This window comes from Bactrocera latifrons, unplaced genomic scaffold (assembly GCF_001853355.1).
Source record: "Bactrocera latifrons isolate USDA-ARS-PBARC rearing strain unplaced genomic scaffold, ASM185335v1 scaffold_69, whole genome shotgun sequence".
Classification (NCBI taxonomy): Eukaryota; Metazoa; Arthropoda; class Insecta; order Diptera; family Tephritidae; genus Bactrocera; species Bactrocera latifrons.
In genome coordinates this window covers 606,199-615,282 of record NW_017537367.1, presented here as the reverse complement: position 1 = coordinate 615,282, position 9,084 = coordinate 606,199, and the positions used below count along the sequence as shown (strand labels likewise).

The 9,084-nt window shown below is 34.1% G+C and overlaps 1 protein-coding gene across 2 annotated transcripts in view; it reads left to right on the top strand.

Annotated features, from left to right (window-relative positions):
• Positions 1-9,084, top strand: part of LOC108975728 (tubulin beta chain) — a 116,123-nt gene that overhangs the window by 1,061 nt on the left and 105,978 nt on the right. The gene's annotated exons all lie outside the window — the stretch shown is intronic.

The following is a 9,084-nucleotide window of genomic DNA, read 5'->3' as shown; positions in this document are numbered from 1 at the left end:
GAAAACAAATATAAAAAAATATTTTTTATAGCAGATAAAATTATTTACCAAATGTGTGAGCAATATATGTTTTTGTTTCTGTTTTTGTTTTTGTAATTGCTAAAAACAAACCTAGCCCACAATTTCTATATTCAAAACATGCTTAATTTTAAATAATTTTATTAATCTCTTAATACTTCTCAATCTCCTACAAAAGCTCCATCGAATACGCAAGAATTTCACACATTTCTATTTCGTAATTTTTGTTTAAATATTTTTTTCTTGCGTTCGTGGCTTTGCAAATACTTGGCAAGTCATTTCATCACAATACGTGACGTCTGTCTTCTATTTTACACTCCCCTCATTGTTGTGTTATTTTTTGCTCGAGAAATTTTACTCTCTAATGCCTTATAATTAGCTCAGTTGTAGTGTTCCGGTACTATTTATAAACAATAACAAAAACAAAAGCAAACAAAAATGAGAAATTCTTTTTCGAATTGCTTCGCTCATATTTCTTTGTTGTTGTTTTTTTTACTTTTTTCTGTTTTTGTGTGCACACGAGGTCGACCACCCGTTTGCACACATGCAAAGCGCCTTTTCTAACCTCAAAACTTAATTTTTATAAAATTACGAGCAGCAGCTGCCGCCGAAGCAAATATAAAAGAAAACATTTGTTGCGAAAAATAATAAGCTATAAAAAGAGGAATTGCAAGCCAGTGAAACGGGCAACGCTGCTGCTCTCCTCAACTGAACTATAATTTGGCGCTCTTATTTTATATTATTATTACCCGTCCACCTTGTTTGTCATGTGAAAATCATGAGGTGAAAAAAATTGTACATGTAAAGAATGGTGTAAAAATGAGAAAAATCGTGCATTTGTATGTTATCGCTAAGCGCATAATTTTGCTTTGCTCTATCTTCCGTTTGGTCGCGTCAAATGACTAACAGCAGAAGATACCGATTTTTAGTGGGCAACAGCTGCATGAGCGCACAAATACTGTATACTATACATATGTACATTTGTGTGTGCATAAAGCTGTGTATGCACTTCGCTGGCTTTCTAATGGCACGTAAGTGATTCTCGCTGGTCATGCGGTCGTCGTTCGTCGTCAACTCTCCGCTCTTCCTCATTACATTTTACACCGGCAAGTGTTTTTCTTCAACTGTGTGTTTGGAAAGTTCCATTTTTCCCATTTCTCTCTCTCATTTCTTTCTAGTATATTAAGATTTCCACAGATTTATTTTTCATCTGCAGCTTACAATTAATATGACTGCTGCCTTAATCGCTTTACTCGTAATTGTTTGTTGTTGTTTAGTCAATTAATTGCAATTAGAGGCCGTTCTTATTCATTGAGAAAGCCGGTAGTGCAATGACCCAGACTTTTGTTGAAGTATTATGGCGATATAAGAAGTATCTAGCAAGATCTGCGGCTATTTCGAAGAGAAATTATCTGAAGGAAGATATCGACATTTATATCTCAATCAATTAACATCCGTCTTATGTAAGACAATTGGTGAATAGTTGTCCGCTTTGCTACCCAATACGAAAAGGACTATAAAACTTACGCAAAGCCTTTCTCTCCTAAGGTCGAGTCATCAGATGATGCCATTGCACATGCCTCCGCACCATATAGCAGGACGGAAAGGATGAGGGACTTGCAGAGTGTGGACTTTGTTAGTCAAGAGAGGAATTTACTTCTACCTTGCCTATTCAGTCCGAAATAGCACCTGTTGGCAAAAGTTATTCTGCGTTGGATTTCGAGGCTGCCATTGTTGTTAATGTTAATACGGATACTGGTTCCAAAATAGATGAAATTTTCCACCGTTTCGAAGTTATGACTATCAACAGTGATGTGAGAGCCAAGTCCCGAGTGCTACGACTGTTAGTTTGATGACAAAAGATATTTCGTCTTGTCGTCGTTCACTACCAGATCCATTTTCTTCGCTTCCTTAACCAGTCTGGAGAGAGCCGAACTAACATTACACTCTTAAAAAATCTTGTACCTTTTCTAATTAGCTCTGCAGCTGGTATTACTTGTCTAAAACTTCGCTTGATATTGAACGGCTCGGATAGGTCATTTCCGACCCTAACAAACCTTTTAGTTGGCACTCAGCGTGAGTTTACACTGTCATATTAGCTTTGCGGAGATTATGAGGTGTAATCATGCTACCGGGTAAGCAGTTAAAATCCTACTCTTCTGTCCCCGCCGTGCAAGCGAAAGCGCAATATGGTACCGATCACGTGAGGAGCCTGGTGTTGCGTCTAAAAATTAGGAGTCTTCAGCGGATCGAATGCATCATATTCGGTTTAAGTGATCGCTGAAGTCGAATTGCATCGTCTGTTCACCAGCCGCTTGCTATATAAATGTGTATAAAACTCGCAAGTACTCTCCTAGCGGGATTGTGCGCTGAATTTGGGACCCACCACTTAGAAACCGCCCTCAATGACAAAGATACATTAAAATTTATTTACAAATGAATTAAATTTTACCATTTAGTTGAACTTAAATGTAAAATATTCGAAGTAATGTTTTCAATTCCCGAGAGTTGTCACTATTTCATATTATTATAAAAAAAAAAAAAAAACGTTAACTTCGAAACTATAATGCCCTTCACAAATACAAATGCTTCCTTACAATAACTTGATTCGAATCGTTTAATTTGTATGACTGGTCCGATTCTTCGAAGATTGCAAAAGTTTTCCATACTAGCATTTTATTCCTATCGTTCCATTTAAATCTCAACTATATGCTATAGTCGTCCGCTATCGCCGTTCGTACAAAAGAACAACTTCTTGGAGTGAAAGGAATGTGTTCAAATTTCAGATCAATATCTCGAAAACTGAGTGACTAGTTCGCTTATAGGTAGACAGCCGGACGAACACACGGACAGCAGATGAAAATGGCTATATACATATTTATAAACTTTATAGGGTCTCCTACATTTGTTTTGTTTGATGTTACAAATCTTGTAACAAACGTATTGTACCCTGGTACGAGTTCAAGATGTACTTACCAAATTACTTGTTGAATTCCTAAATCATCATGAAGTGAAAAATATGCAATAACTAAAAAAATGTTTTTTAGCGAACATTCTACACTTATGTACATGGCTGTATGTTTGAAAATATTTATATTCAACATCCGAATAAAAAATGTCAGAAATTGGAGCGCTTTGTTTATTTTCATTTTGAAATAAAAGCATAAGAGAAACAAAAAGTGTTAAATATCAAAGGGTTTACTTTCTGGATAATAATCATTCTTGAACAATATTTTCGTTTAAATTTTATAATGGGGAACAAGCACAATTCTGAGGAATTCGAGAGTTCAATAACATGAGCTACAATAATAATCTAAAGTATAATAGTATGTCATGATATACTATATCACCAAATATTACAAAACGGCATCTCTTTTTATAAATTAAACAAGTAAGGAAGGGATAAGTTCGGGTGTCACCGAACATTTTATACTCTCGCAACAAATACCGTATTTGTGTAAAGTTTTTTTCCACTATCATCATTGGTTCCTAATGGATATATTATACAGAGAAAGCATCAGATGGAATTCAAAATAGCGCTATATTGGAAGAAGACGTGGTTGTGAACCGATTTCACCCATATTTGGTACATGTCATCAGGGTGTTAGGAAACTATTATGTACTGAATTTCATTGAAATCGGTCGAGTAGTTCCTGATATATAGTTTTTGGTCCATAAGTGGGCGACGCCACGTCCATTTTCAATTTTTAAAGAAAGCCTGGGTGCAGCTTCTTTTTGATATTTCTTCCCTAAAATTTAGTGTTTCTGACGCTTTTTGTTAGTCGGTTAACGCACTTTTAGTGATTTTCAACATAACCTTTGTATGGGAGGTGGGGGTGGTTATTATCCGATTTCTTCCATTTTTGAAATGTATATGGAAATGCCTGAAGGAAACGACTCTGTAGAGTTTGGTTGACATAGCTATAGTAGTTTCCGAAATATGTACAAAAAACTTAGTAGGGGGCGGGGCTACGCCCACTTTTCCAAAAAATTACGGYCAAATATGCCCCTCCCTAATGCGATCCTTTTTTCCAAATTTCACTTTAATATCTTTATTTATGGCTTAGCTATGACACTTTATAGGTTTTCGGTTTTCGCCATTTTGTGGGCGTGGCAGTGGGCCGATTTTGCCCATCTTCGAACTTAACCTTCTTATGGAGCGTGTATCATGATATCTCAATTTTTACTCAAGTTACAGCTTGCACAGACAGACAGACATCCGGATTTCAACACTACTCGTCACCCTGATCACTTTGGTATATATAACCCTGTATCTGACTCGTTTAGTTTTAGGCCTTCCAAACAACCGTTATGTGAACAAAACTTTAATACTCTCTTTAGCAACTTTGTTGCAAGAGTATAAAAACGGAAGATCACTAGAGCTAGAACTACAACTTATATGCTATATTTCAAGACACTGTATACACTTCAGTGGTTTTGAATTTTCGTATAGAGTTTTAGGAAGGTGCATAGGTTCATTATATTGTATTTGAACTATTTTAAATAAAAATTACTCAATCTGTTAAGGCTTTTCTCATTCAGTGATTTGGAACATTCTTCAATTTGGCTGACTTTTGAAGTCACATAAACATTTTTCTTTTGGTTTCGGCTCCAGCATGGTCGTATTTGTAAATTTTACTTTCTCCGCATATTATGGGCTTATTAACGAACGTAATTATAACTATAAATTTTGTTTCCGAAACGACAAGCAATAACATTTTCAATGCAAATATGAAATTATGCTAGTCACAAATTGAAACAAACTCGAAAATATTTTGATAAAATCGCCTTGAAACAGAAACTCTTTTACCTTCAAAGCAACACATTTTATTCAAGTAAAACACGTAATGTAGAAATTAATAGGAAATAGCACAAAGTACGAACATATTTATAGCACTTTAAAAATTTATTGGAATTTTTTCGATAAAACTGTAAAAAAAATTCATACAAACAGCCACACGGCTGACGCATAAAATTGCGGTCACCTTTTGTTGACACGACTTCTCTGAAGTAAATGTGTGCGATACGCCCTATAATTTGTACATTTGTAATAATTTGAAATAGTTTGTGTTTACGTATGAGTATGATAACATAAATTGTACGTTTGTAAGCTGAAATTTTGTAATCAATTAACCTATTTACTTGCGCTGACATCATTTTTCGCTAACGCGCATACTTAAAAACTTTATTATATACCCAGATTTCCTTATACATATAATACATATTTAAATATTTATTTAATATAAATAATAAACATACAGACATTTAAAAGAACCTGTTGCTGTAGTCACGGTGCGATGTGTCAGCAGCAGTTTTAACCTTGCCAATGGAACAATTGTCGCACGCAGCCAAGCGTTAGATCGTGATATGTGTACAAAAATGTATGTGTGTACGTGTGTGTGTAAAACTACACGTAGTCGGTAAAAATATTACTATTTTTGTTATGACTAAAAAATGCTCCAATTATTTTCATGATAATTGTGGCATTTTCATAAAAACTGCGCGACTATCAAGCTTTTAGAAGTCATTTTACCATATATTTATACTCCTTTCTGTGTGTGTGTGTGCGTATAAAGAATTCTAATAATTAATTTTAATCTTATTTCATTTGTATCATAAACTTTATATATATTTTTATTATTATTATTTTTTTTTTTTTGCCGGTGATAAGCTACCGTACTGTATGTTGCATAGAGCCCCTTCGGTGATAACAATAATTGATATGATTAGGCGATTTACACCCGTAGGTACAAACACATAGGTTGTACTTGTACTTACTGTACAAATACTGCAGTCATATTACATCAACATCTTCAAATACATGTTTATAATATTGCCTTAAATATTACACACTGTCTATGGCAAAACATTTAAAAACGGCATATGTAGACTTTCATTAAGTTACTTTCATTGATTTATTTTTAAATTTTGAACAAAGCTTTAAATCCAATTTCAAGAACGAATGCCTCCAAAGTATAAGTTGAGCCTAAGCACAACTTGAATTGTTGTTATTCATTCAATCTTACTTGCTATATACCCATGCACTTAAATCGACTGAAGCTCTTTTTATATCCTGAAAGGGGATATTTAGTTTGCCACAAAGTTTGTAAAAGCTAGCAGCACCTATAAAATATATATAGAAATGACCAATCGATTTAGCAATGTCCATATATACGCTATATATTTTGTACTTTTGCATAAGAAAAGGGATTAACAATGGTTCGCTCGCTTCCGTTCTGGAAATTTCGAAATTTCGATTTACACTGATGAAATATCTATTGGAAAAATTGCAAAAAGTTGTCGACCAAAATGGTACATGTTTGGTAATTTATTTGTTAGAAATACGAAAAGACTTTTTCGACTACCCAATATATACGAACTAATGTTTCAGTTTTTGAAATATCGACCTGAAATTTTGCACACATTCTTTCCTCACCAAGTAGCTTGTCATTTGTCGCAAACGTCAGACCACAATAACATGTTGTTGCAATACAAACATAACGACCGAAATCAAGTGCTTGCATGGAATACTTTTTCATTTGACGAGATTTCTTCACCCAACTTGGCATTGATTACCATCTAAGACAGTCTCCGAAGAAATTGCTCAGATCGGTTCACCAGCTGCCATACAAATTGCACGATCGGAATTAAGTTCTTAAAAGAAAAAATGTTTTAATTGTGAAGGGTATTAAAGCTGCGATGCAATATAATCATTGATAAATATACACAGAAGTATGTTTATCATGCGATTATTTGGCGAAGCGTAGTAGAATGTGTACTCATACTCTTGCATAATTGACAACTGCAAATGGCCGTCACTATCAAAGCAAAAAAAAAGTAATACAATCAAGCGTAGAATTTCGCAAAGACCTTGTTTCCTTGATGGCCACAAGCTTGCTTAAAAGCTTTAAATTTCTTAATAAAATTCAATAAATGCTGCGGATTGTGGTATATTTTGAGAGTTATGACTAAGTATAGAAATGTGTGAATGTTATCCAGCTAGGTAAAACACTTGGCATGATATTTGGTAAAGGTAATTGCAAAAAATATATATACGAACAAACAAAAACTAAACTTGAGCTTAGAGTTAAAAATTGTTCAACCGGCGCTGGTTCTGTTAAATTTGTATTGGCAAAGGCACATAAAATATTCCTCGCTTTGCTTGACAGTTCATATTTTAACAATTAAGCGAAGAAAGCCAAATTTATGTCAAAATGAATACTTAGTTATCGTAGTTCTCTCTAAAAGAAAGTGGCGGCTGATACTTGTCAAAGCTTAAAAAGACGAGAGTTCGAAACATACCGTACAAAATACTTCCATCTGTTCAGTGAAAGCAATAAGAACAAAAGTCGCATGTGAATCTGACATTATATTATTTCTAAGATCATCAGTCATTCAAGCACAAGTTTTCATTTAATACAAAACTCAATTCGTTGTCAACTACACTAGACTAAAATTGTTCTTAATTGCTTTGTAGCATGTCGGTTCATCTACTATTGGGCTATAAATAGCTCATATTCTCTTAATTGCTTAAATAGCTATTTTCATGCAAGCAAGTAGCAATCAGAAGTGACCGACTTTGAATAGAAATATTATATTACTATTCAATCAAACATTCTTAATAGTATGTATTGTATTTGTTCTTTCCACGAGAAGAAAATTGGAATGACAGGATTGTATCCTTCACGTTAAAGTTATGTATAAATATAAATTTCGAATGAGAGCTGTTTATATGTAGTCTATATAATTTGAAATACAACTGAATCAAGTAAAAAAGGTCTAATTTGGGGTGCAACCGAATATTTTATACTCTTGCAAGTTGCAAAAATCAAAGCCAGGAAATGAGCAATTTTTTATATACGAAAAACATTATATACTTATTATCCTTTATCTGATGTTTCCAAAACCACATACTGTTGGGTTTCATTAAAGTATAGTATGAGTATACTTTACTCCATATAGTAAAGTCAGGCGGATGTTTGAAAATCCTGATATATTTATATGGGGACTAGTTAAAGTTTTCGCCCAATTTTTTTTTATTTTAGACATAAAGTATTGACCCGATTCAACCGATTTTTGACACACAGATTTGATACTATTAGGAAAGTATTACCCTTGAATTTCACTTATATATCGCACACTTTGACCAATATTTTCGGTATAAGGACTGGGTCGTCATATTCGGTGTCTAGGGGCTTGAATAGTTTTGGTTCGATTTGGGCAATTTTTAGTCTTAATGTGGCATAATTCAAAGGCACTATTCCAAATCCATTTCCCACATTTTCACACTGTAACATAAAAGTTGCATGTGAATGCCAAACTTAATTGAAATCGCTCGGACGGGTCTCGAAATATGTGACTTCGACGCCCATTGTTTAATTTGACCCCGACTTCATTAAGGCCCTCTTATACCATCTCGCAGCTAAAATTCAATGTCTCTGACATATTTAATTATTGATTTATCGAGCTAAAATCTACTAAGCTGTACCATTATATTGGAAGTGAGCAAGGTTAACACCGAATTTCAACCACACTGTCGGTAGGAGTTATTATAATATTTGCACTAGGCGGCTAGGGAGGTCGGGACCACGCATAATTTTGCAAAATTTTTTGCGACCTGCAACCTATATCTATACTTCCGGTTGTCAACTATAATACAATAATTTCTTGTGAACTTTTAAGCACCCTTTATAAGGTGATCTCATACTCTACTAAAAGTAAGGAGATCGTTGTAATTTGTGACCTTACAACGTTGTTTATTTGTTTATAAACAACAATTATGCTTCTATTTGTGCACTTATTGTCATTGTTGTATGTGGTTTCTCACGACTAATTTTACACATTTTCGTCGACGTCATCATTTGCGCAAGCAAACCTGTTTCTAACGCTACAAAGCAGAAATATCAAAAGTATACTCAAAGAGATATGGCGCGTTGAGAGATAATGAATGTGAAACACAATTATAAAACAAGTCAACGTTTTACAGTCGATTGACATATTAAGGGGAGATTTGAATTTCAGGATTTTAAAGTCAAATTCTTAAATACAATAAATTTAATTAATATT